This window comes from Pteropus medius, unplaced genomic scaffold (genome assembly GCF_902729225.1).
Source record: "Pteropus medius unplaced genomic scaffold, Ma_sr-lr_union100, whole genome shotgun sequence".
In the NCBI taxonomy this organism is placed as follows: Eukaryota; Metazoa; Chordata; class Mammalia; order Chiroptera; family Pteropodidae; genus Pteropus; species Pteropus medius.
In genome coordinates this window covers 3371454-3399189 of record NW_024349222.1, presented here as the reverse complement: position 1 = coordinate 3399189, position 27736 = coordinate 3371454, and the positions used below count along the sequence as shown (strand labels likewise).

At 34.8% G+C, this 27736-nt stretch overlaps 1 protein-coding gene and 1 pseudogene across 8 annotated transcripts in view; both read right to left on the bottom strand.

Moving 5' to 3' along the window:
* LINGO2 (leucine rich repeat and Ig domain containing 2) overlaps nucleotides 1-27736 on the bottom strand; it is a 1089314-nt gene that overhangs the window by 182963 nt on the left and 878615 nt on the right. The gene's annotated exons all lie outside the window — the stretch shown is intronic.
* Nucleotides 10132-10250, bottom strand: LOC120617157 (uncharacterized; annotated as a pseudogene).

Sequence of the window (27736 nt, the reverse complement as noted above, 5' to 3'; positions counted from 1 at the left end):
ATAAGATGTAAAATCATCTATCTATAAAAAGTATCTCTCTTTAAAAGTGGTCCAGTCGTTTTTAATTCACAAAATATTTTTATTTTCTAATTAATCAATTTCTATAATTTTCACATTTTTAATAAACATGCAATTGCTTGTGTTTAAAAGATTGAAATATGAAGAGAACACTCCATAGCGGAGCTATGCTATTTGTCACCTAAAGTTAAATTTGTTGTGATTAAATTAATAATTAGGCAGTGGGATACTGTAGTATAGGCAGAGTGATTTTATATCCTGAGAAGAAAAAGAGCATGGTTAAAGAATTTTCATTAAAGAAAGTAAATGATTGTGACAAGACTTACTTCAACTTCATGAATTGAGATTTACTAAGAATTTTCATGTACACATTTATTTAATTTTTATATTATTTGCATCTCAAAGATGGAAAGAGTAATGTTTAGGAAGAATAAAAGCCCCACAGTAAGTAATGGACAATCAAGACTTGAACTCGCTTTAATTACTCCATTCTTTTGCTAATGCCATGACAAGCATCACTATTTAGCAGGTGCCTCTAGTTGAGGAGTTAGTATCTCTTTGCAGGGTGGAGAATGAGGAAAGGTAGGCGGGGTTTGGATATGGAAATACAAATTTCCATCTAAAACATAATTGTATAGTCTGTTCTTCATTTGTTTACTTTAATTATTTTTTCACCAGTAAAGAATAATTGAAACTTTGGGTGAAACTACTAAGGCAGTGTTTTTCAACTCAAAATAAAGCGCACTCCATTTCCTGTGGGGCCAAATTTCAATTTGTAAAGGTTGTAACTCAAAGATAAACATATGCTGATCCAAATATAAAAAATTCCAGGAATAAATATAGTATTTCCATTTCTGTATTTGGTCTGGTTGGACACATGCCTGTGAGTGGGTTTTTATTTATAAAGACAAAGGACAGATTGTATATTATTTTCTTGTTACAGGGAAAATGAAGCTTATTCACAGAGTATTATATTTCTGGGCATCAAAATTACTTTCTACCTGTATTAAATCCCTGCATTTCCATAATGAAAGAAAACCTTTGTTCTAATGAATGATACTGTGCAATTTGTAATCAAAGGTTATGAATTTCCACTCTGCAGCATTTTCTTTTCAAACACCTCCGGACTTTCAATATGTGTTCCAACTACATTTATAGAGATAACAATCTCATCATAATATTAGAAGGATTATAATGAAGAACACAATGTCAGGTTTGAATGAAAGATAGTTTTTCTCTAAAAAAGAAAATTAAAAAAACATTGAACTTGCTTCATTTACTTTTAGAAGTTTTAGAAATAATTTGCTTTATTTTTCAATCACTGAATCCTTAGCTGTTAGAAGGCAGAAATAAAAAATATTGGTATTTTGCAACTACTATGGGATTTTAATTCTCCCCTGTGAACTCCAGTCAGAAATTATCATTATGGTTACTTTATTTATTGGTAGTTTATTTGTAGACAATTTTTCTGGGAGCATTATGATTCATTAAAGAAAAGAAAAATATGTAAGCAATCAACACATAATGGTTTCCAGCTTTGGGTAAACAAGTTTATCTTGACAGTATCAATTTACTATAAGAATCAATTTTTCTATGCTTAGATTTCCAGCAAATTCAACAACCTGGAACACAGCTAGGAATCCAGAAGTAACGAAAAACCGTCTCTGAGGAGCCACATGAAAGGATCAGTCATGAAAAGTTATGCATATGAGAAAGAGGATCCCATGTATTCTCACTTAAGCTCTCTTAGTTTCCTCTTTGTGCACAATCATAGCAAGTCATACTCCCTTATGTCTACTCATACTTCCCTCAGTCTCTACACAATAGCTGGACTAGTCTTTTTAAAACACAAAATTGATTATGCTTCTCCCTGCCTGAAACTTTTACACATAGAATATGCCTAATATATGTTCATTGGAGTAAAATTTTTTTTTTTTGTAAAATATGCTCCATTGAAATGGCAGACTATGTATTAAATTACATGCCACTGTATTAGGATATCTCTGGGGATGATGAAGTGCGGTCCTGGGCGTAGAAAGAGGGGATTGCCCTTCTAACTGCTATTTCTACATAGAGCTCCCCTGCATGGGTGTAAGGCAGTTTCCAAGTATAAGTTTCACAGAAGAATCGAACTGTGTAGTTACAATACAGTTAAGGAACCATCCTTCATAAAGCATGCACTGAGGAGGAATTGGCTAATTACACTTTTCGCCTCCGTTGTGAAGATTTTTAAAGGACTAGCTTGAGAAACATGCCTTTATTTAGATCATTCCTTTAATTCCAAAGTAGATCTATATAATAGAATGATTTACCAATAAAAAGATCAAAGAGAAAAATAAGTGTAGAATAAAACAAAGCTAAAAGGAAGTTGCCCACAGACAAGCGCACGAGAACAGACGAATAATTGCTAATTTCTCAATCTATCATTTTCATGCTTGATTTGAGGGGATAACAAACTGTTTATACATGTATAAAAATGGTGATTGCAAATATTTTCTTATTTCGTTACCTGGATTGTGAACTGGCACATAATAAAACATATTTTAATTGTATTTTATGAATTATTTAATTCTCACAATATTTTCCCACAGGTATTATAAATACTTCAGATAAATCCACAAAGAATTAAAATGCTGAAATTGTTATGGCATATTTTAAAGTAAAAATTTTCTTAAATAAAATAAATTATTTGTTTCAAACAAGTTTTAATGGGCATATGTGAAGATTTTCCTTTTTCTTAGATGATTTATGAGCTATTTTTCTAAAGTTAAATTTTGTTGATTTTCATACCTGATTAGAAAAAAAGATTAGTTTAAAAATACAAATAAAATTTTAAATTTTATAATCTTCTGGGATTATTTGGAAGTCTGATCAACAAAAAATTAAATGGCAGGTTTCTTGCTTTACCTGATTGCTTAGCTAAAAAAAGACAATGGCAGTTGTTTTAAATAAGCTTCAGGTAACTAAGAACATTTGCTATAATTACATACAGCTTCTTTGCCCTCTTATAAGGTTACCTATTACCCATAGCTGTGGGCTAACTGAGATTTCTTTTAATTATAAGAAAGTGACAGAAGTCTGTTTAACGAAGATAACTGACTGGGAGCTCCTAACCCAGACTCATTGCCATGAGATCCTAGTTCCTATGACTGCTGACATATGATTGTCCAGCTGCAAGTGAACACAGTTTCCTAGGAATGCGCTGCTTTATAAAAGTGAAACTATAGCAATTGTGAATTTAGTGACTACAGAACATGAAGGTTAACAGAATGTTCTAAGAGGCAGGGGAGGTCTGCTGAACCGAATGTGTCAGTATGACTTGTACTCATGAAGACTGTTGAACTCTAATAGAAACAACGTCTATCTGGTATGGTATGTTGAGAGGGCTCTGACTTACAGTGATTTTCTATGAGGGATTCCACTCATTCAAGGGGCCCTCAGACCTATCTTATTAAAACAAAAGGAAGGAGAAAAACTGAAAAAATTTCTGTCTGCTGAATTATTTATCACCTCACCTATTTCCAGAAGTAGGGACAAAATTTCATCCTAACTATCTACTACCTTTCTGTTCCTTTATATCAGGCTCCAAATCAGCTTGCATGTTCAGATTGCCCCGTAAAAGACAAAAGTCAGAATCTCTGTTCCATTCTTACTCTCTTCTACTTTTGCACTTAATCTCTGTGCTTTGATACTCTGCAAGTGTGCATTGTTCATTCATTCTTCTATAGACATTTATTTATTCACTGACTAATGATAGCATCTAAAGAGGGGTAAGTTTTTCCATTTTGTTCATTATTCTATCTTCAGTGCATGGAACAGTGCCAGGCAATATCAAACAGCAGTTATTGGTTGAATGGAAAAATTAGTGTCAGACACTATACTGATTGCTGGCTTTCAGCTCCCTATACCTATTTATTAGCCATTCTGGTTTCACTATTCTCTTGATTCCTTTTCTAGCATTTAGGATATCCATGTCCCTGAACAGTGTTTGGTGTTACTCGATTTTCCAATTTTGAGCTCTCCAGTGGTTTCAGGTGGAGACTTTCCAAATCAACTCTGGGCCCCACACATTGAATCAATACAAAGTTCCAGCCAAAGAGTGAAGGACACAGAGGGCAAGATTCAGATGATAAATACATAATACCCTTACACAGTGAAATAACTTCTAATAAGCTTTTAATTCTATAAATATAAAAGACATTTAGATGTATGATGCTAGTATAATAAAGAAAAATGGTTGGCAATGAATATTAATATTGTTATCCAGTTATTTTGTCAATTAAAGTATGAAAGAAATAAGTATATGTTTTTTTTTCATTCAAAATGAGTTAAGGTATATATTTTAAACTCAAATTCATTAAAAATTATTTAGTACCAGTACAGACCAAGATAGTATTAGCCTCATTTTGTTGATGAAAAAAAGACAGAAATCAAATGATCCTCCTAAAGCTAGAAAGGAAATCAATTATAATTTCCCATTTCTATTTGCATTGCAAATTGAGTTAGGATTCATGTATAATAGGAAATAGCCAGCATAGAGTATAACTTACATGATTCAGTAGAATAATTCAGACATCAACGATTTCATTTTAGGCAGAGTCTATGAAAATATTACCAAATGATACTTTAGAACTTTTCATCACCAGCTATTTTCACTATTTCATTCCATCACTGTAAAAACTCACTCAATATTCTAATTTAATAATACTAATACACAATTTCCATTTTATCACTGGCCAAGAAGAAGTATTAACAATTTTCCCAATGTATCATTAAAAGTATTCCATAAAATGTTTCACTAAATATGTTAGACAGGATCGACAATGTCTCTCAAAAATTAGAAATAGAACTGCCATATGATCCAACAATCACACTTCTGGATAAATATCTAAATAAAATGCAATCAGTATCTCAAAGAGATATCTGCATTTTAATGTTCATTGTAGCATTATTTACTACAGCTAAAATATCAATGGATCAATGGATAAATGGATAAAGTGTGGTTTATATAAACATAGGAGAATATTGCTCAGCCATAAAAGGAAATCTTGCCATAGATGATCCTGGAGGTCATTATGCTAAATGACATAAACCAGACACAGAACAGAAAGACAAATATTGTATGATCTTTTATATGTGGAATCTAAAAAAGTCAAACTCATAAAAGCAGAGTAGATGGTCACTGAGAGGGTCAGGGAAGTGGGGATGTTGATCAAAGACTACGAAGATTCAGTTATGTGGGATAAGTTCTGGAGACCTAATGTTCATCACAGTGACTGTATTATGTACTTGAAATTGGCTGTGTTCTCCCCTCACCTTATGTAACTGTTTACTATGTGAGGTGATGGATATGTTAATTAGCTTTTAATTGTGGTAATCATTTCACAATTTACATCAAAACATCACCTTATATACCTTAAATACATATAATTTTTATTTTTCAAGTATACCTCAATAAAACTGGAAAAAATATGTTCAAACAATATCCCCAATATAGTAATGGTTCTATTGTGAGAGAAAAGGAAGGCGTGAGTGGTCTGCTGTGAATTCGAAATTTCATTCAAGTTTTATCTTATATCCTAAATTTCAAAAAGATTTTGAATCAAATTCCATAACATAATCTGTTTTGCCTACAGTCTTTTGATTAAAAATGACAGAAACCAATATCAAACTAATTTAGGTGGAAAGGGAATCTTTACACAATTTTAACAAGAGCAAGAATGACTAGGGGCCATTTCTATCAGGTCCCTAAATAACAGTAAGTCTGTCCCTTCTCTTCTCTTGCTATCTAGCCCCCCACACCTCATCTCATTTATTTACTATGGATTAAAATTTGTGTTTCAGGAACATATTTTACATTTTTTTCTGTATTCTTTCTAACCCCTTTTGTACCACTTTCTATTCTGGAGATGGCTTGATGGTGGCAGTCTTGGTGGGGTTCTAGGTAGAGTCCCAGTATGTGGTTGTAGAAGCCTTTGCTTGCATGGGGCTTAACTTACATACAATTGGTTCTGTGGGTTAGCACAACAACAATATGGTATACTATAGTGAAGACCGGCATGGAGATATGGGAGACTGCCTTTTTGAATGCACTGTTAAACTCTGGTGAGAATAAAGTGAGGGAAATTGCTTATGGGAAGCCAAGCACTGAAATACTCTAATGGGTTGAAATGTTTAGATTTTATCCTTTTGGCAACAGTGATGAATTAGAAATTTTAAAGCTAACGGTTATGTTCATATTTGTGTTTTAGAAAATAACTCTAGTAGGAATGTGAAAGGTTAATCACAGGAGCAAGAAACCAGAAGCCAAAAAACCATTTAGGTCTATTATAATTATTCCAGGCAAAAAAATTAGTTTGAGAGACATTGAAAAGGAGACATCAATAGAATCTGGAGATAGAATATTTCTCCTCTGCCAACAATTTCGGCTTTTAAACTTGAGTATGACTCGCACAGGGTTCTTGGACAAGCTTTGCTTGGACTCACTTGAGCGCTTTGATGCAGTGAAGCACCAACCTCATTTAATTCCCAGGCTGGGCCCTTCTTCCTCCCAGTTAATCTTTAAGACAGAAAATTAGATATGTAGGTCTCTTAATTTTTAATTGTTAGTGTTTCTAATTTTGACACAGACACTGTAAGGGCAAACCCAGATTTCTAAAATAAAGACAAATGCAGAGTTATAAAATTTATTTCTCTAAAAAAACAATGTTTTTTTTTTATGGTTTATTGTACATTTGTTCAAATCACAAGTGGATCAGTAGTATTTAATTGGTGTCTTTCATGCTAAACTTTTGTTAATGGTATGGTGTAATTTGTTACTTTGCTGCACTTCTCTGCAGAGACTGACATCCTGGGAACATCCAGAGACCAAAGAATGGGGTTAAGGAGTCTGACCATGGAGGGAGGTGGGGTACAAAAAGGATTTGGGATAATTCATCACTCTCCTTCCACTCTTCCCTTCTAGGTTTTACACAAAAGATGCCTAGTTTTCTCTGTTCGAACCATATGGTAGGTTTGTTGAAAAGTTCACAATCTCGAATTCATTATTACCATGCCATTCTCTATTCATTTTTAGTTTTAAAGGAAGGAAAACTAAGTGCAAGAAAATGAACTCAAATAAAAAATCATTGAGCCTGCAAAGCTTATGGTTTTGCCTGTAATCCTTTTCATCCTTTTTCTTATTCCGTTTGAACTGGCTTTTTTCCTTCTAGAGAAGCTGAGGCTTCCTTTTAATGGTTTTAGTTTATTTTTCTCTCTCAATTAACCAAATCTTACTCTACTGAAAGAATTTTATACTTAATGATTAGAATATTGATCACTAAATTTGCCAGCTCTGAAAACATAACCTATTTTATGTATGAACATGTATATTTTGCTTCAAACTCCTAGCACAATGTGAACACAAAGAGATCATCTAAAAAATATCAAAACCAATTCAACAAAACTGTTACTTAGCCAAACACAAAATCACCAAATACATCAATAACATACCTAGTACTTCATAGATATCATTTATATCTGGTTATGACTCATAACATCATTACCTTTCAAAAGATACAATTGTCACACATGCATGCATGCATTTATTTATTCAACAAATGTCTGCCAATAACCAACTACAGACAAAACACTATGCTAGGTGCAGGGCATACAAAGATGGAAAGATACAGGCTTTGTCTACAAGGAGCTTCAAATCAAGAAGAGGCAAAATATGTACTTACAAATCCATAGTGGAGCTAAAGAACTTGTTTTCTGGAGACAAACTGCTTGTGTCAAGCTCTCGGCGCTGCTGCTTACTAGCTCTCTACACCTCAGTTTCCTCAGTGGAGGAAGGAGTATTTATAAGCTTTCCCATCCCAGGTGAATGTTAATATTAAATGTGATAAGGTGCACATGTGCTCAATGCAGTAACTGTCCCATAGTAATTAAGAAGTATGAGTACTGTAAAAAGCTACTACTTTATGATACTAAAACATTCTCATAGGCACTCATGAAGGTTCGGAAGCCATAGGACATTTCAATAAAATGGTTTAGAGGACAGATGACCCTTTTTCTGTTCGGTGATAGAAAGATGCTCAGAGAGACTTTAAGGCATTTATGACAGACACAATAAAGGAAGAATATGATTATAATTTATTGAGATGGGCATGGGCAAGAAAGGGAGCATTTAAATTAAATGTAGAAAAATATATATTTTTTTAAATTAGGAGAATGGAAGAAATGCCACTTTCTAGAACTGTAAAATTTGACACAGCACAAATATGTAATGGAGTTTTCTCTAATCAATAGTATTATCAATAATATTTTTTTCTCTTAAATTTTAAAGTTGGGTCCTGTATCTTGCAGAAAAAAACTGGCTCTTGGATTCTGTCAAGTCCTGTCTAAATTAAGAATAACTGCTATTTCTTCCATTACCAACACTTTGTGCTTGTTTAATTATACATCAGGAGTGACTCTTTAGTACAGGGTCCGTACTAAATGCCACAGATAGTGAGTGAGCACTCTCATCTCTGTCCAGCCAGAATTCAACTTCTTCCAATTCTTTATGATTCTGGAAATTGTTCAGAATGAAGCATCCTAGTTGTCTTTTTTTAGACAACTAGGTAGAATCTCAACTTACGTGTACAAGGTTTATGATTTAAGAAGGGACTCAAGAGACTATATATATAGATTCCTGGAGCTTTTTTCCCAATGTACCTCCTTCTTTTCCAAATCTTTGTGATGCAAATTCCAAAGACCTCAGCTTCCACAACCGCCGATCCCCATCTACTAAACTTTTTATGACCTTAAGACCCCCATGTTCTCTAAGGGAGACAGTCATTCTCTGACTGCTCATTTTTGAAAACAGTTATTTTGTTTCATATATTTGTCCAGTTTTCTAGTTGGTTTTAGTGAGAGAATAAGTGTGGTTCTAGGTTATTCCATTATGGCTGAAGCAGAAGTTGCTCAAATGGGCAGCCTATGCATTTAAATCATCCTCAGTGATTCTAATAGAAAGCCAAGTTTGAAAACAATTAGATCAGGCATATTTGTCATCTCCTTCCCTATACTTCATAGGAATGGCAAGGTGGTTTTGCCAACCAGCATCCCTTCAGCACTTTTTTTGGTAACTATTACTTATTTTCCGCTAGAGAGTTATGCTTACCCCACATTGGCCCCAGAGCATAGCATCTCTTTGGCTACAATGACTTAATTCTGTCGGACTTATGCTTGAACTTTTAGAGAAGAGCTTTCCTTCTTGCTTTCTGGAGAGGACTCTGGTGTGCTGTAGGTCCGAGAAGAGTGTCTTGATGACATCATTTGTACACCAACTCAAACTGAACTTAAAGCTAGATATGCTTCTGGAAATTTAACATCCATTAGCCAATGAATTTTCTTCTACTTAATAGTTTAGATTTTATTTTGCTTATAAAACTGGAGTAGGAAATATGACCTCAAGAATCATGAAGTCTTGATATTTATAGTATAACTGAAAACTCCTATGCACATCTGAGGTAGTAGAAAATAGCAATTAGGAGACATTTTTAGAAAAATAACCTAGAAACTATAAAAAATGTTTCTTTTGCTCTCCAACCTCTAGAATCAAGTATCTAAACTTAAGAGTACCCACTGACAGTGTACATGGGTTCCTTTTTCTCCACATCCTCCCGAGCACTTGCCATTTCTTGTCCTTTTGAGAATAACTATTCTAACAGGTGTAGGGTGTTAGCTCATTGTGATTTACATTTCCTTGATGACTAGTGATGTTGAGCACCTGTTCATGTACCTGTTGACGACTTGTATGTCTTCGGAAAAAAATGGCTTTCAGGCCCTTTGCCAATATTTAAATTGGGTTATTTGTGGGTTATTTATTTTTGGTATTGAGTTGTATTAGTTACTTATATATTTTAGCTATTACTTCATATTCTATATATAGTTTGCAAATATGTTCTCTCATTCTATAGGTTGCTTTTCTATTTTTGTCTAATGTTCCCTTTGCTGTATAAATAGAAGCTATTTATTTATTTATTTTTATTTATTTTTAATTTTTTAGGTGACACAACCCTTGGTTGACCTCACAGATTGCAAGGACCTTGTCAGTTTACAATCCCTTATTTTTATTTTTATTTTTTATGCCTACAGCACCTGGTTTTCCTAAGTGGTCTCCCAACCAAGTAATAACCAGGCCTGACCTGGCTTAGCTTCTGAGATCAGACGGGATCAGGCTTATTCAGGGTAGCATGGCCATAGACAGATTTTTAATTTGATGTAATCCTGGTTGTTCATTTTTGCTTTTGTTGCTTGCGCTTTTGGGGTCATATTAAAAAAAATCATTGCCTAGACCAATGTCAAAAATTTTTCCCTATGTTTTCTTGTAGGAGTTTTATGATTTTAGGTCTTACATTTAAGTCTTTACTTTATTTCAAGTTAATTTTTGTGAGTGGTCTAAAATAGAGGTCCGGTTTCATTCTTTTGTTTGTGAATATAGTTTGAAATAAGGAAATGTGATGCCTCCAATTGATATAGATTATATTGATTATGGAAAAGAGTATAGAGTTTCCTCAAAAAATTAAAAATAGAACTACTCTCATTTCTGGATATATATCTAAAGGAATTGAATCTGGATATATATCTAAAGGAGTTGAATCAGGATCTCATATCTGCATCCCCATGTTCATTGCAGCATTATTTATAAAAGACATGGAAAGAACCTAAGTGTCCATGAAAGGATGAATGGATAAAGAATGGAGTGTAGATATTATAGATGTTATTCAGCATTAACAAGGAATGAAATCTTGTTATTTGAAACATGGGTGAATCTGGAGGACATTATGCTAAGTAAAATAAATCAGGCAGAAAGACAAATACCGTTATCTCACTTAGATGTGAATCTAAGAAAGCCAGACTCACAGTAGCTGAAAGCATATTGGTGGTTACCAAGGACTGGAGGTTGGGATAATTGGGAAATTTTGGTCAAAGTGTACAAACTTCCAATTATAAAACGAATAAGCTCCTAAGTTATATCTCAGGATCTAATACATGACCCAGTGACTATAGTTAACAAGATTGTATTGTGTACTTGAAAACTGAGAGAGTAGATCTTAAGAATCTTATCCCACCACACAAAAAGTAATTGTGTGAGTGAGGCAATGGATGTTTTGCCCATCTCTTTGTGGTAATCATTTCACAATATATACGTATAATAAATCATCATGTTGTACACGTTAAACTTACACAATGTTATATGTCATTTATATTTCAAAAAAGCTAGAAAAAAATTTTAAATTAAAAAATTAAAAAAAGAGTATGTGCTTCATGTATTAAGTAGCTCAACTAGCTTATAATTGGTACCTCTGTTCTTTCCTTTATTCTTAATTTTCATTGCTAATAGCCTGCTTTTCAAAGGCAGTTACTTGATTCTCAATGGCTATAAATTAGTCTCCAATATGGCCAATTCGCACACCTGCAGATCTATGTATATGGAATACACATATAACTCATAATACTCTGTGAGTGTGTATAAGTGATACATGAATGGTTGGGGCCAAGTCCTACAGATTTGTGGGACCTAAACTGCACGAAAATAAAGCAATCAGAACACACATATATTACACTTGAGACTATACTATACACTTGGGATTACACTATAAATAATCAATAAACAAAGTTCTCATCTCCATCTCCACAGTGGAAGGTGACCTCACAAAACTATGCATGGTTTTACCACCCAGAATTCCTTCAAACGTATTTCAGACATACTTATCCATTTACAGATAAACCTATATCTGCATCCATGAATTCAATTCTTTTAGGCATTTAATAGGCAACAAAATGAAACAAAACACCCTCAAAAAACTTATCTGACTGATACCTGCACTAAACATTTAAAAATAATTTTTAAAAGGTATAAAATCTGTATTAATTTCTTTATTTTTTAAGTTGTATTTATTGACAATTCAGCTCACTCTCCCATATAGTTGAGGTTGCAGCACACAAAAAGAACACCTGATTGAACTCAAGCCATCATCAACACACAAGTCTTTTGGTAACATCAAAATATTCTTTAGAATAAATAGAGTTGGTAAGAGATGTTAAGGGGCAACTTTGTGTGTGTGTGTGTGTGTGTGTGTGTGTGTGTGTGTGTGTGTAGAAAAGATTTATTTTTGTCGTAGTTTAAATATAGTAGTGAAGAGCCAATATGAGCCTTCTGGAAATTATGAAATTCATGGAAGCAAAACCCGAAGAAAATATATTTAATAACATGCCAATAAGTATAGGAATTCTAACTCATTTATTCTTTTAAAACATATTTACTAATTTACCCATTAAAAAATCTTTATCAAGTGCCTATTATATATCCAGGCACTATTCTAGGTTCTGGTGGCATAGCAGTAAATAAAATGGACAAAATCCCTGTCTTTGTGGAGCTTGCAATTTATGAGGGAGACAGACAAGAGGAAATAAATAAACATATATCATAGTCAAGAACGTAAACTATATACTGAATGGCAGAATTGAAAAATGAAATGATAGCTAGAAGGGAGACACAAGACTTGATACAGAGTACAAAGGAAAGTCACTGAAGAGTTTTACACAAGGAGTCACAAGATCCTATCTGTGGCATTGGAGAGAATGATTGGAATGTGGATGCTGACAATAGGTACCTTGGCATTAGGCGATGGTAGATTACATCTACAGAATTGCATTAAGGATGGAAAGAATGAGACAGGTTTGGAAAATCTGGTGAGAGTCGTACTTGGCCTTTCTCAAGATAAAGCAAAATTCTGTAGTTTAGGAAAAAAGGAAAAAAAAGAATCCTTTAATGCCTTCCAGTAGTCAAGCATGTTATTTGCAAAGTTAAGATTAACTCCTAGGAAAAATCCATAGCTTAATCTTTTCATTGGTTCTCTTTAAAGTACCCACAGATCTGCATCGTTCCTCAAATTATCACTGTTCATATATGGGGCTTCAAGTCTAAACAGCAGAATTGAGGAGGACCCCTGGTTCTGTTGCAGTAACTATTTGTAGCATCAGAAAGTAGAAGCGGCTTTTTCAGGAGCCAGCTAAAATATCAGGTGTTAGTCTAAGAAGAAAATTGTCTGGAAAAGCAGAGGCATCTTTATGGTCCTTTCTACTTAGTATCTTCTGTAAATCCCTTGTTCTCATCTTTTCACTGGCTTCATCCCAGAGCATTGTATATTTCCCTAAGACTGAAGTAAACAGAGTTGTATTCAGTTCAATCTGTAATGCTAATTCTGCTACTCTCATCACCTTTCTCTCTTTTCTTCATGTCTTGCTCACACATCTCACACACACATAAATGCATGGACACATACATAAGCATATGCACACAAACACACAGACACCCTACATTTTATGCTGGAAGCTCCACCATAATACCTGTGGTCTGTCCTTCCTGATTTTGCAACTTCATCATGCAATACAGGTTCTACTCTCAAAAAATGTTGGTCAAATAAATGCATGTATGTTAGACATGAAATGAAGGATTTTGTTTTATATTTATAGGAACATACATTGAAATACCTAGATTTGAAAAAAAAAAAAAACACAAGAATAACTATATCAAGAGGAAAAGAGGAGACATCACTATTGTATAGTGTCTTAGTCTGCCTGGGCTGCCATAACAAAACACAAAGAGATTGGAAGACTTAAACAACAGAAATTTATTTTCTCACAGTTCTGGAGGCTGGAAAGTCCAAGATCGAGGTACAGGCTGATTTAGTTTTTGATGAGAGCCCTTTTCCTGACTTGCGGTCTTCTGCTTTCTCCATGTTAAAGTGTTTCCCAGCTTTTGCATGTCCATTACCACCTTTTTAAATATCATGCATTAGAAATGGGATCAGTGCTCAAGAGACTAGTGGTTTGTTGCACTGAGAGTCTTCGCAATGACTCAGAAAGAAGCTTACTGTTAAAGCCAAATGACCTACATTTCAATTCTAGGTTTGACACTCTCGCTTTTGGGTAAGTTATTTATATGCCCTGAGATTCAGTTTTCTCCCCATAAGATGAAGATAATACCATTTTGTTATGAAACCTAAATGAGTGACATATAGAAAAATACTTATGCCATGGACATGTGCAACAAATATACAGCCTTTAGACTTCATTCAGTCTAGTCACTTGTCTCAGTGACAACCATCAGGATTTTATATCGTATAAGTAGGGTTCATAATAATTGGCATTTACTCTTGGCCAGACATTGTTTTAAGTAACATCACATACATGTATTATCTAAACTAATTTTCACAAAACTTCCAATGAAGAGTTATTACCCTCAGGGAACAAAGATAGCTTCTACTGATACTTAAGAGGAACCTAGTGGCTATTCATTCAACCTACTTAGAGGCAGAAAATAGCTAGAAAAGGTAAGGCAAGAGATCCTTAAATTTGAGAAGCTGCCTTTTTATTTCTCTGTGGTCTTAATATTACAGAGATGGTCAGCAGTGACCTCCTCTAGCGATTGCCCCTACTTATGAAAGGGGTGATATATTAGTTTCCTATGGTTGCTGTAACAAATTACCACAAATTTAGTGGTTTAAAACAACACAAATTTATTCTCTTACAGTTTTGGAGATCAAAACTCTAAAATGGGTCTCAGAGCTGCATTCCTTCTGGAGACTTTAGGGAAAAATCTGTTTCCTTGACTTTTCCAGCTTTAAGAGGCTTCCTGCATTCCTTGGCTCATGGCCCTGCATCACTCCAAACTCTGCTTTCATCATCACATCTCCTTCAGTGACCCTTATTCTCTTGCCTCCCTCTTTCCCTTATAAGCACTCTTGTGATTATATTGATCCAACTTGGAAAATCCAGGGTAATCTTTATATCTCAAGATCCTTATTTTAATGAAATCTGCAAAGTCCCTTTTGCTATATGAAGTAACATTTAGAAAGTCTAGAGATTAGGACATGGGATTCTTTGCGGAGGCGGTGGGGTGGGGAGTGCATTATTCTGCATATGACAATAAAAACAGCATCGACTATCACTGCAGCAGAAGTTGCTGCCATATCTGACATAATCGAGGATTCACCAGGTACTATAGTATGTACTTTTATGCATTGTCTCATAAAAGCATCATTACCTTCATTTTAAACATTTCAATACTGGGGTAATCTTAATCTACATATTAGATATTTCTGCCTTCAATTCACTATCTTATGGCATAATTTTCTACAAAAAAGTTTTTTTTTCCTGAAGCTCTTTCTTCTAGCTCTAGTTTCTCTCTCTCTCTCTCTCTCTCTCTCTCTCTCTCTCTCTCTCTCTCTCTTCTTGCCTTTGACAGAACTCTATTGCTTTGTCATCTTCTGCAAATGAATGTCAAGGAAAAGAACACTGGTTGAAATATTGTCTTTTGCCTATGGCCTAACTACTATGCATGCATAACTCTTCCCTCTCTAGCATTCATGGACTAGAGTAATGGGGGATGCCAACCTCCTGGAGTCCAGGATATGTAATTACAAACTTGTCAAAACTATTCTTTTTGACTATGTCTATTAGATTTAGCCCCTGGGTGCTCAACTGTTTTAAAATTATGTAGTCCAAAGGCTTCATTTTAGCAGAGGCAGTTTCTCCCTCAAAATACTTTCTTTGACTGTAGTTTTAAAGACAGCTCAAAGATTTCAAGTCTCTCTCTCTACACACACACACACACACACACACACACACACACACACATACACATATGTATGTATATATACATATATACGAATGTTTATATATACACATATACATATCTCTCTGTGTATGTATATATAATATATGTATATATAAATGAGATACTTTAGTATTGTTTGAGCTTATCCGTGAATTAAGTAGACAACTACAATTAAGCATCTAATAATGCTCTGCCTAAATCTCTGCTTCATTTTCCCCATGTTCTTTACCTTCAGTTCCAAAAAGATCTGACAGAACACTCTCTTTAAGGTGCATTTATATATGCCATTTTTTCTCTCTTATACTGCAGGACTTGATACTGTGAGGCAGATAGCTGAATTCTAGGAGAGTGGAAAATTGGAAATTGAGATATAAAAGTAGAAAAAAAATCAAAGAAAAAACTCTTCTTTATTGAGGCTTAAAAAAAAACTCTTCTTTATTGAGCATCTTTTCTAGTTATAAGTGGAAACTAGGAGATGATAAGATAAGCAACTCTTTACTACCAGGTAAAGAGAAGGTGTATTTCTAAGGGGGAAGCTATCATAATGGGGAAGGATACCATCTATTTGAATTTTTGGTGAGTATTCTCCATAGAGAAATCATGAACTGTCAGTACCCATCTAGAAATGCCATACAAGTGTTCTTCCACACGGGTCTGTGAACCACAGAATGATTATCAGAATGTTTCCATTTTACTCTGTGTATAGTAAGAAAATGTTTTTCATTAATTTATTTAATATAGTATGTACATATTAAGAGTCTGATATATACTGTACCTGATACATTTTATCTTGTTTAGCCAATGGTAATTTCCTGTATCTTTTGGGGCCATAAATTGTTCATTTAAAGTTCATTTAATTTCCCTATCTACCTACTTTTTCAAGGGCTAAAATATGGACACAGTATTAGAAGTGGCTGGTTACTGCAAACTCTGCCTAAAGATTTTATTAATTCCTCATAGTCTACCAAGCTAAGCGGAATCATATCTGAAATGAAGAAATCTATACTGTAATGGTCTTTTTGCTTAAAATAAAAGACAATAAAATAAATACTTGCTCAGGAATCAATGTGGATGTGGTAAGCAAGGGCTTACCCAGGCTGGCTTTTTGCTGGGGAACAGAACAATGAAAAAATGCACATACCATGTTTCTGTTAAACTTATTCCAAAGGCTGCTTGCTTGGTAGAGGATTTGGCTTAGTGAAGGTGACAGCTGCTTGGTGTGAGCTGCGACATTTCTAAAATGAGAACCCACTTAGTATTATAAGCCTTCATTCCTGCATTAATTGCACACATGCAGTGAGGAATGTTCTTTTCTTGAAGATGGAGAAGCAAACTATGAAATCAACACATAATGGATCAGAACAGCTCTATGCGAAATCACTTGCTTTTAGTTTACAATAGCATGACACTCATGAGATATGCTATTCTTTCTTCTTCCCAAACCTTCCTCTCTTTCTCTTTCTGTTATACACACACGCACGCACATTCCACATAAGCATATGCACTTCTAACTAGTTAATTGCTCAACTTTCATATTTTGGTTTAGATGTAACCTCACACAGGGAGAAGATTAGGATTCAAATCTGTTATTACAAACATCTCTTAGCTTCTATCACCGCATCTCTCACTCCCATCACAGCACACATTACACTGTGTGCTACTCTCCTGAACACTTGTTTGTATCTCCCAGGAGACGATGAACTCTGTGACAATAGGAACCAGGTCTGTTACACACCTTGTCCAGTCTCTGCTCTGTGAAAAGTACCAGATAAATGTTTATAAAATTAATTCTTCAATGAAAGAATTTTAAATAATGACTTTTAGTCTATAATGAAGCTTATTGAATTAGTGACAAAGTATGCCAGTCAGGGTTGGTGAGAGGAGGATAGATTAGCCAGTGATAGAAGAAGAAAAATAACCATCATAGAGGCAAAGGGTAGTAGTGTTTTTCCAAACTGCCTCTAGGAGAAGAGGCGCCCTCACCAAGGCTTTAGTCCTGTTGGTTCTGCCACTAGATGCACGCTCGTCATTGAAATGAATGTGTCAGGTTACTTAAGCATGATGTCATTGGACATTTGAATCACGAACTCTTTCGGATCTGGTTCCAGGTGCTTTAAAGCAAACTTCTGATTACAAATCAACTACAGGGCATTATGACGAGAGACTATTCAGAGAGAGAGAGAGAGAGAAAGAGAGAGAGTGAACCTCATTCCTACTCTCTATGCACATATGAATCAGATTTCTGAGTCTGCGAAATGGAGGGCAAGACCCTCAACTAAGGTGAATTCATGGAAGTCATACCTATAATAGTCTGTCTATCTGTGTGGCCACTTGGGAATTCTGACAAAGCAATCCTCTGTCTTGTCATGTCATTCTAACATCTATATTAACAGTTAAACAAAGCAGAGCCTCTCCAAATAGTAGCCTTTAAAATGGAAAACCAAACTGAAATCTATGAATTTGCTATTTGTCCTATTTTCCTGCTATTGTTAGCAATCTTAAAAGTTTATTGAGCATAGAGTATGCCTAGTTCTTAATTATGCCACATTAGGCATATATTTGATGTCTTAATATTATTTTCCAAATTTGAGATCTTTTTAAGAAAAAAATATTATGCAATCTGAGCTAACTAAAATTATGTCAATTTATACTATTTCTTAGCCAGATGTAAATTACTAATGGTTAAAGTCCTAGTACCGCTATAAAAGAAAAAAATAAATTTAAAAATTAAATACAAATAAGACTGAAAATCCAATAAAATTAAAATTAACAAAATGAACTATAATTAATGATATTGTTTTTTTCTGAAAGCAAAACCACCATTTGCAACTAAAATATGGAAGTCATTGCTAGGGAAGTTTCTTTTTCTTTTTGATATGAATATACTCATGTCTTATGTAATGTAAGCTGGATGGGAAAGAGAGAGAGAGGAGATGTAAGGGGCTTATACATGATAAGTTGTTGATAAAAAAATTGTACAATTAATAAAGAAATAAATTTCTGACTGTTTTTCTCTGTTTTAGTTTCTTTGCAGCCATTGTTAAGGCAGTGACATCATTTGGCATTTACTTAGTGATAATGCTTCATTTTCCTATTCATTTACTTCCACTCTTTTACTCATTAGTTTGGGGCAATAAAATTAGTATTGTCATTATTGTAAATTCAAGCGTAGTAATCAAAATCAGGCACCAAGACTTAGTTATAATATGGTCATCAATATGATCCAAGATATATTTTTATATTCTTATTATCAAACTATAAAAAAAAAGACTAAAATATAATTCTGGATTTGATCTTGGAAGAAAAAAAGGACATTAATGAAAAATCTGGTGGAAAACAGATGGAAGTATTGTTAATAGTAATGAACCATGTCGGTTCTTAGGTTTGGCAGATGTGCCATGGTAACATAAAATGATAACATTAGGTACTGAGATTGCTTGAGGAGCATAAGGAAAATCTCTGTACTATTTTTGCAACTTTTTGATAAATCTAAAGGTATCCCAATATTTTAAAAATTACTTTTTAAAAATTAAAAACAACAATTAAGAAAAATATTTTCTTAGGTATTCCCTAATGTTCCCAGCATCTTGTGTCAATTCTGGAAACACTATATAAATCATGGTTTTTCCATAGAGGGATCTATAATCCAGTCAAGGAGACAAAGCAGACTAAACAATCCGAAAAAAACAGAGTGATGTTCAGTGTAAGTGCAGTAAGATACCAGAGAAAACGGAACCTGAGTATACACTGTGGTTTTCAGATAAGCCATTCTGAATCTCCAAGGCATGAACTAATTTTGTCCATAAACACACATACTTCAGAGAAGTAAGAGGGCAGAGATGAAATTCCAGGTAGGGAAACAGGATGAGGGAGAGTATGGAAGCAGAGATGAAGACATGAGGGCAGTGAATGAAACGACTGGAATTGGGCAGAGAGGGAGGGCTGGGAAAGAGTGAGACGTCAGCTTAGATAGGGTAGTTTGAGGTATGATAGTGGTGGGCTCAGAAATTAAGCATGGTTGATTAGCCATAAACAGGAGTAAATTACATCTGACTGGTCTTTGAGATACATGAAGGCAGCAAATGAGTCTTATTCATCTCTGTCCCCAGAAGCTAGTGTAGCACTGGACACAAAGACAGTGTTTATAATGTGGGGCAAATAACTTCTCACATACATCATTACACATATTTTTTATTGTACCTTTGAGACAAATTCCTAGAAGTAAGATTTCTTGGTCAGAGGAGATAGATATAGATATAGGTATAAACATACATATCACTGATACATATTAGCAGGTTGCTTTCCACCAGCCAAGTGTTATGTGAGGGTGACTATCTGGCCGTGTCAGTCAGCATTTATTGAGAAGAATTCAATCTACTCTATGCATTCCATGTATAGCACTTTCTAACATAGAGAAGTGGAGGCATATATAACCATTGGAAGGGCCGGGAAAGCAAAGTTGAGGAAAACTGTCACCTATAATCTGTAGCAACAAAGCCTGTGGCTGTCAGTAAGTCACCCAGAAGCTTCTGTGAACATCAAGAACCTCTGGAGGCACCCCCAACTATCTCAGTTTGAAGCTTAATGCAGATGGTCTTCAAGATACTCACCTGGAGCCACTTCAAAGTCTATGTCTGCCCATGTGTATAATGTGTCTAACTGCAACTGCCTCCAGAGAAGACTGGCCCCTTTTTTCTTTCTTCCAAAGCTCTCACAAGTTCCTCTCATTGGCAAACATTGACATGCAATCACAGGAGAGGGCGGTTCTTAGAAATGTAGTTTTAACTGTTCTGTGATTCAACAATCAAATACTTCTTCAATAAAACATTGGTAACCTAATTAATGGGATCTTATTATTGCAGGAAATTTGTTATTATTCATGTAATATAAATGACAACCAAATAACTCTGTTCTAGAATGCATGACTATGAAACATGATCGCTGTTCGGGAACAGTCTTGGTGGGACCCCAGGAATGTACTCCTGGACCACATATGGTAAGCCATTAGGGAAAACACTGAGTTAGTTATACCTGGTCTACAAGAGAAGGAAGATTCTAGGTCTAGTTTACTCTTATTAAGATTTTTCTAGAACCTCTCCAGTATCCTTAGGTATTTGGTCTAATGATGACGTGTGCTAGTTCCAATTACTTTAGGCTATACTGGATGAAGTTCCTGCTCTGGTCTCAGCCTAGGTTCTAGTCCCGATGCTGAAGATAGTTAAGGAGCCAATATACCTGTGCTATACCTGTGTCCATATTGATATGACCTCCTCAGTTCAAGGATAAACATCTTAAGGGCAAGGATGACATCACCTTCACTCTTAACCCTCTTCAAAAAAGAAAAAGATACGTGTCTCTCCCCTGCTGAAAATATTACATGGCATCTCATAGTATTCAAGACAAAACTCCATCTCTTAAGTATTGCATTTAAGTCTTCACACACAACCCTCAAACCTATCTTTTAAACTCAACTTCTACTAGTTCTTCATATGCTTCTGACAGTCCAGTCTCATTACTTTGTTATGCTTTTGGATTGATGCTCACACAGTCCTTCCATCTAAGCTATTCTCACCTAGAATATTTTCTTCTTGAAAAACTCCTATCATAGCTTTCAGAAAAAGTGCAATATAACACTCTCACCTGAAACTTCTCTAACAAATGGCTTCTCTGCCCTGAATTAATTGTGACTCTTATTTCTACGGCACCATAGTACTTTCTCTATATATCTATAATAGCAGTTTTCAGACTGAATTTTAATTGTTTAGATAAGATACATATCTTCTCTATTACACAGTTATATCCTTGAGGGTAAAATAACCTACCTTTTAGTCTTTAGATTCCTATTACCAAGTAGATTATGCCCAATAAATGTTTTAATTGTCTAAATTTAATAAATATGTGACATTTGTATATTGGTCACATGTTTGTCACATATAATGTTTTAGAGCTTACAAAATGCTTTCACATACATTATTTCACTTAATCCTATATCAACCCAATGAGGCAGATATTTTTATTTTTGCTATACTGTAGATGAGGAAATTAAAACTCAAGAATATTTAGTATCTGCTCAGCATACCAAAGACTCACCATAAATACTTCTTGATTGATGACTTGATGTAGCCAATTGCTCACAGCTCTCTGTGCTTTTACAGAGAACAAAAACACATACAGTTTCATTCCTGAACTTGGTGTCAGCAGTCTGTGCTTCATATATGCTATTCAATCACTTAAAATTCAGGAATCACATTTACAATCTTTTCTTACAATTCCCTACACAAATATGAATTAAGATATGGTTCTGAACTCATCTTGGTTACCTTTCCTATAAGATTAGCACCATAATACTGACCTACTTGTCAAGCCTCCTGAAATCTGATTTGATTGAGATAGCATTTACCAACTCCTAAGCATCCCTTAAAATTTAGGGGCTGTATAAATGCAAATGTTATTATAAAAGTAGGGAATGCAGCTATAGAATGTACATGTCTTATTTCAACATGAAGGATTCCCTCCGTTATCTCTTGATAAGATTTTCCTACTATGTCATATATTTAGATAACATTGTAGACAATCTTTATAAAGTATGGGGTCTTTGAGTATACATATGAATAGAAATAGACCAGAAACTTTGAATATTAACTACATCCTTGAAATGGGGCTTACTAAAAGGTTCTGAATTGGAATTGGCCAAAGTTTTAAATGATTTTTCACTCTACAGCCCAGCTACTCCCAGGACTCATAGAGGAATCAGAATTTACATCATCTAGTTTCCCAAAGTCAGATGCTACAGAGTTAAAAGCTATATGTTTAAATCTCCAACCCATTACTAATTTTTTGTGCAATTCTCTGAGCCTCAGCATCGTCCTCTGTTAAGTGGAAATAAAAGAAATATCTACCTCATAGGGTTGTTTGTGGATTACATATAATGATGAATATAAAGCTTGGCCTAGTGCCTGAAACATATTGTGTCCAATAAATATTATGATTTACTCTGTTGGAAATCAAAGAATAGAAGCAATAAAAATAGAATGGATTCAGAACGCCAAAAGACCAGGTGCCCTGCTGAGCATTTCATCTCCTTCTTACAAAAATTCTATGAAGAAAATAAATTTCAATAACATTCCCACATTATCGACAAGGACACTCCAGCCCAAAGAGTGGGTGATTTGGAGGTCTTACTCATGCCCTATTATCTGTCATAGGTGACACTGCCAATAATTGATTATTCCATAGCCAACCACTTACTCTTTGCTTTTTCTTTCGTCTTTAAAAAAGGCATTGCCTGTTTTAGACCTCCCAGTCTCTACTAAGTGTTTTGAAGTTATACAAGAAACTATGCAAATGGAGATGTTTCTTCCTTTTACTGCCCTCTGGACAGATCCTGAAGTCCTGAGCTATGAAGCCCACCTGTAAGTCATCGCCATCTATCAGCCTTCCATCAGTTTATCTCTGCCTTGCTTCCTGAACATTAACAGTCTGAAACTGATTGGCACAGCATTGTCTATCTGCCTGACATGACAGGGCATAAAACGTGGGGTGAAATCAAGCTGCAGACACTAGCAGTTCCCGCAGTGTTGTGATAAAACTTAAATCACAACTCAGAGAAGACAGTGTATACATTATATCAAAATGCCTGGGCTCTTATAATGAGAGAAAACTTGAAAACACAGCTTACAGTCTCACTAAACGTGGAGGATAAAATGTTTTATATGAATGAAATATGCATTCAAAATATATAACAAAATGGCAATAGATGCTTCTGCAAAAACTTGCTAAATATTAAATATGGATAAAGCATCTCGTTAATTTAAACACCAGAACTGTTTAAGTTTTAAAGTGCTGCAAGCATTAATATTCATTACAGAAATAAGATTTGATAACCACAGAAGAAACAAGCACAAAGCTTTGGTGATAACAGGAAATTATCTTCTCAGTGCTCAGAACATTTTGCTCTCCATCTTTGCAAGTTAAACTTGACACTGAAAGTTATGTTCTCTTTAGACTGTGGATTTTCTTCTATAAATGTGCTCTTTTCATAGCTGAATTCTCACATTTTTATTCTAGTGACTAGAATATAATTGATTCTAGTTAAATGCATATTATAGACATTATTATTGATAGCCAGAGGGTTTCTAATCCAAGAAACTTTCCAGTGGGAAAGAGGAGTCAAGTGAATAGTGTAGCCAAGTAACTTCTATTAGCTTCTTTCTAAGTTGGAAATGATACATACTCCATTTTCAATTTTTCTAAACCCATGCTCCATTGAGCTATATCAGTTTTCACCTTTAACATCAGCCAAATAGATTTGAAAGGAGATAAATTGAGATTCAAAGGATAATGTAGTTTTCAAAGCTATAATAAAGCCCACTAAAATGAACTGAGTAGCAGCTTGGAGCAAGTGTTAATTTTTTTTTTTTTAACACACAGAATTGGTTTCTACTAGAACCACTTATTTAAAGATTCTCCCATATTTTATTGAAAACTGATATTTAAAGAGATTTTATAGCATGGCCAATAGAATCTCTTAGAGCTGTAGCACTATGTGTGTGGAAGCATTAAATTTTAGCTCATTTCTTTTATATCATAAAATGGATATGTAGTATATTCCCTTAAATAATCACTTACAGAAACACACAGAATCCTAAGTTTACAATGTCTTACTCATTTTCTTTTCTCTTTCTTACTTTTTTCCTTACTATTAAAAATGTGATTTCTTAGAGTGCTGGTTACAGGCATTTATGACTAGAACTCTTTGGTACATTAAATTAGAAAAAAAAGAATCAGAATCAAAGAACTCCTAAAACAAATCTTTGAAGTGAATTAGTTATTTTTTCCTTGAATGTATTATTATAAGCATAACTTAGGTAATGACAGCCTTAAAAGTCTATAACAACATTTGCCCTCATATCTGTGCTTTCTGTCCCTATGATTGATCTGCCACTCACTATATGACCTTGGGCAACAAGCAATCTTCTGGTGCTTTGGTGTGGATTAGAGAAGTAAAAACGGATAACTCTTCTATAAACCATAGACAACACTTCAAGGTAATAAAGCCACTGGGTAAATAAGGCAGAATCTGTTTTACCAGATTCTGGGCTGCTTCCATCAGTTGTGCTGACTACCCCAGCGAACTTTCTTTTGGTGACTATGTGGCCAGGTGTATCTTCAGAGATAAGGATAATCCCTAGTGAATTCAGTAGCACTTTACTGGAGCATCTATCATATTAATTAGTGTGAAATTTTCTATTTTGTGGATTTGAAAAGAAATTTCCAAGTATCTGTTATGTATGTGTGTATAAAGTTACATGTGTGTGAAAAACATTTACAAATTCTACCTTCTGTTTAGCATTAGCATACTTACACTAGGGTTATTCATAGGCAAAAGGCAGAAACAGGTCAGTTCCTTGGCTTACTCTCTCTATTCTGTTCTCTCCATCTCCCTCCATTCTCCATCCTTGTGTTTCCTGTGCCATTTCATCCTTATCCTTGGTCATATGTAAGTGACTACTAACAGCTTAAAAGTCAGCTTTTCTTAATAAAACAATATGGTTCAAAAAATCAAATTCAGACAATTGCATTATGTGATGAGAGTTAGATAATGTGATTAGAGAAAATTGTTGCAAGGACACTTATTCAATAAATATTATTTTTTCTTTCCTCTCTCAAGAAAGAGAACTCAGGAATGCCACATATATCACACAGACATACAAACACACACACCCATACAAACACACATACAGATGTGCACTATTTGCATAATAAAGGGATACATAATACATTGTTCATTAGTCTATTTAATGTTGTCAGTCAAATTTATAGCTATATACCAATGTAGTCTCCTGCGTACTTCCATGGAAACAAAATCACAGGAGATTGCAGTCATATTAATATGTGAAGAAATCTACTTTTTGATTTTTTTTATTAGATTTAGGTAGAGACTCATTCTCCTAAACATCTGCTCTAGAAACTACGGTAAGTTGTTACCACTGGCCAACAGAGATAGGTGGACCTGGAGGAATACAGCAAGCATAGGAAGCCTGCAGGTATGGAGCTCCTTTGAGCTGAAACTCTTACCAGCAAACAGTAAATTCATTGATTTCATATTATACTTTATGGGTTACCTGCAATAGGCACCTAAATGGCTAATAGAAGATATGGATCGATCATGTAGAAATGTTGTATGAGACGTTTTCTATAAGCAGGGTTTGGAGAATTAACAACTCCATTGTCGCTTTAATAATGTTGTCTCATTACTAAGCATCTTAGATTTTCTAGGCAAAAGAGATGACTTAGGACACTGGCTCTCAAAATGTGATCTCCAAACTAGCAGAACCTGTATCCTCTGGAAAGTTGTTAGAAATGTAAATTCTCAGGCCCTATCTCAGACCTACTGAATTAGAAATGCTGATGGTAGGGCCAGCAATCGGCATATTAATAAGCCCTCTAGAGAATTCTGATGTAAATTAAGTTTGAGAACCAATGATATAAGCAATTTTATGAAGCCCGGGTAAAAGTTCTAAAACTGATAGCAAGGACCAATCCATGCTTACAGTTTATTGAAAGTCATAAAACACAAAGCCTGTTCAGATTTTTCTGAGAGCATCAGCAGCAGAACCAGTTCTTGTGTCCCAGTATCCAGAATCACTGGTGGGTTGGGGTACATAGAAACATAGCTTTTATGCATGGGTCAGCAATTATGATGTGTGGGTGAGATCATGCATGTTTTTGTAAATAAAGTTTTATCGGAACACGGCCATACTCATTCATCTACTTAGTGTCTACGATGGCTTTTGTGCAGCAATGGCAGTGTTGAGAAGTAGCAGCAGAGACCTTATAGCAGGTGATGAGAGTTAGATAATGTGATTAGAGAAAACTGTTGCAAAGGCATTGCATAAAATCTCACTATTAGATTTAGATGTAGCCTGTAAATATGTAAATGTCCCTGCAAAGAATTAATCAGGGTACCATTAGTTAAAACTAGTATCTTTTTGGGAATGAGCTAACATAAAAATATGCTATTTTGGAAGGTCACAGCAAGAGTCAGAGATGATGGGGTCAGCACAGTAAAATTTGGTTGAGAAAGAAAATAGAAGAAACAGGTTTAGAGTAGACTTAGCATATTCATATGTTGTGACTTCCTTCTCATGCAAAATAATGGACATTACCAACCAATGATGATATTCCTATTTTTGGAGCCCAAACTGGGCCTCACAATCCTTCTTAACACAGCTCTCTAGGCAGTCATTTCTAATCTTTTGGTGTTGATGCTTTAGAGAAAACTTATTAGCCATCCTGTACCCAGATTAAAAAATAAGACTACCATCAAGTGGCTCTCTAGGACTTCTGTGGGAAAGTTCTGGGGTACCAGAGGAAAACTCAAGGAAAAGATATTTCCTATAGAGAATATCAATGAGAAAAGAGAAGGTAGGAGGAAGAGAAAAGATAATTCCAGGTACTGTTACATATGCTGTTTGAATAATCCTCTCTATACTCTCATCAATTGGATATCATCATCTTCTATGGCACCCATAGGTCTTAAGTAACTTTTTGGAGGTAACACAGACAACAAGTGATAATGATGAAGCATATCTGGTCTGATACTAAAGCTCACATTTTTCTGCTACCACGTCTACCACTACACTGTTTTGCCCAAGGCTACACTATTCCCAAATTTTACTTTTGAAATTGAACTTGACAGTATCGTTTGTCTAAATGTAGGTGGGGGAGAGAAAGGGAAGGGGAGGGAGGTAAGACCAACTAACTGTAAGAGGGAGACATACAGACAGAGAAAGGCCAAGAGAGACAAGCTGGGGACATAATTTAGGAAGTATATGAAAATATCTTATAAAAGGAGAAAGTAACAGAAAACTTAACATCAAACTTTTAGGAAGAAAGCAAAATGAAAAAGGCTTAAAATAACTGTACCCCTACACATAGCACAAGAAAACATCTGCTGCTTTGTCTGACCCAGGAGGCAAATATTTATTTATTCTCTGGAGAGCATACTAATGATGTGGTGGCTGATGAAAGTTTGATGAATTTTAAAAAAAATAAGCTCTTTTC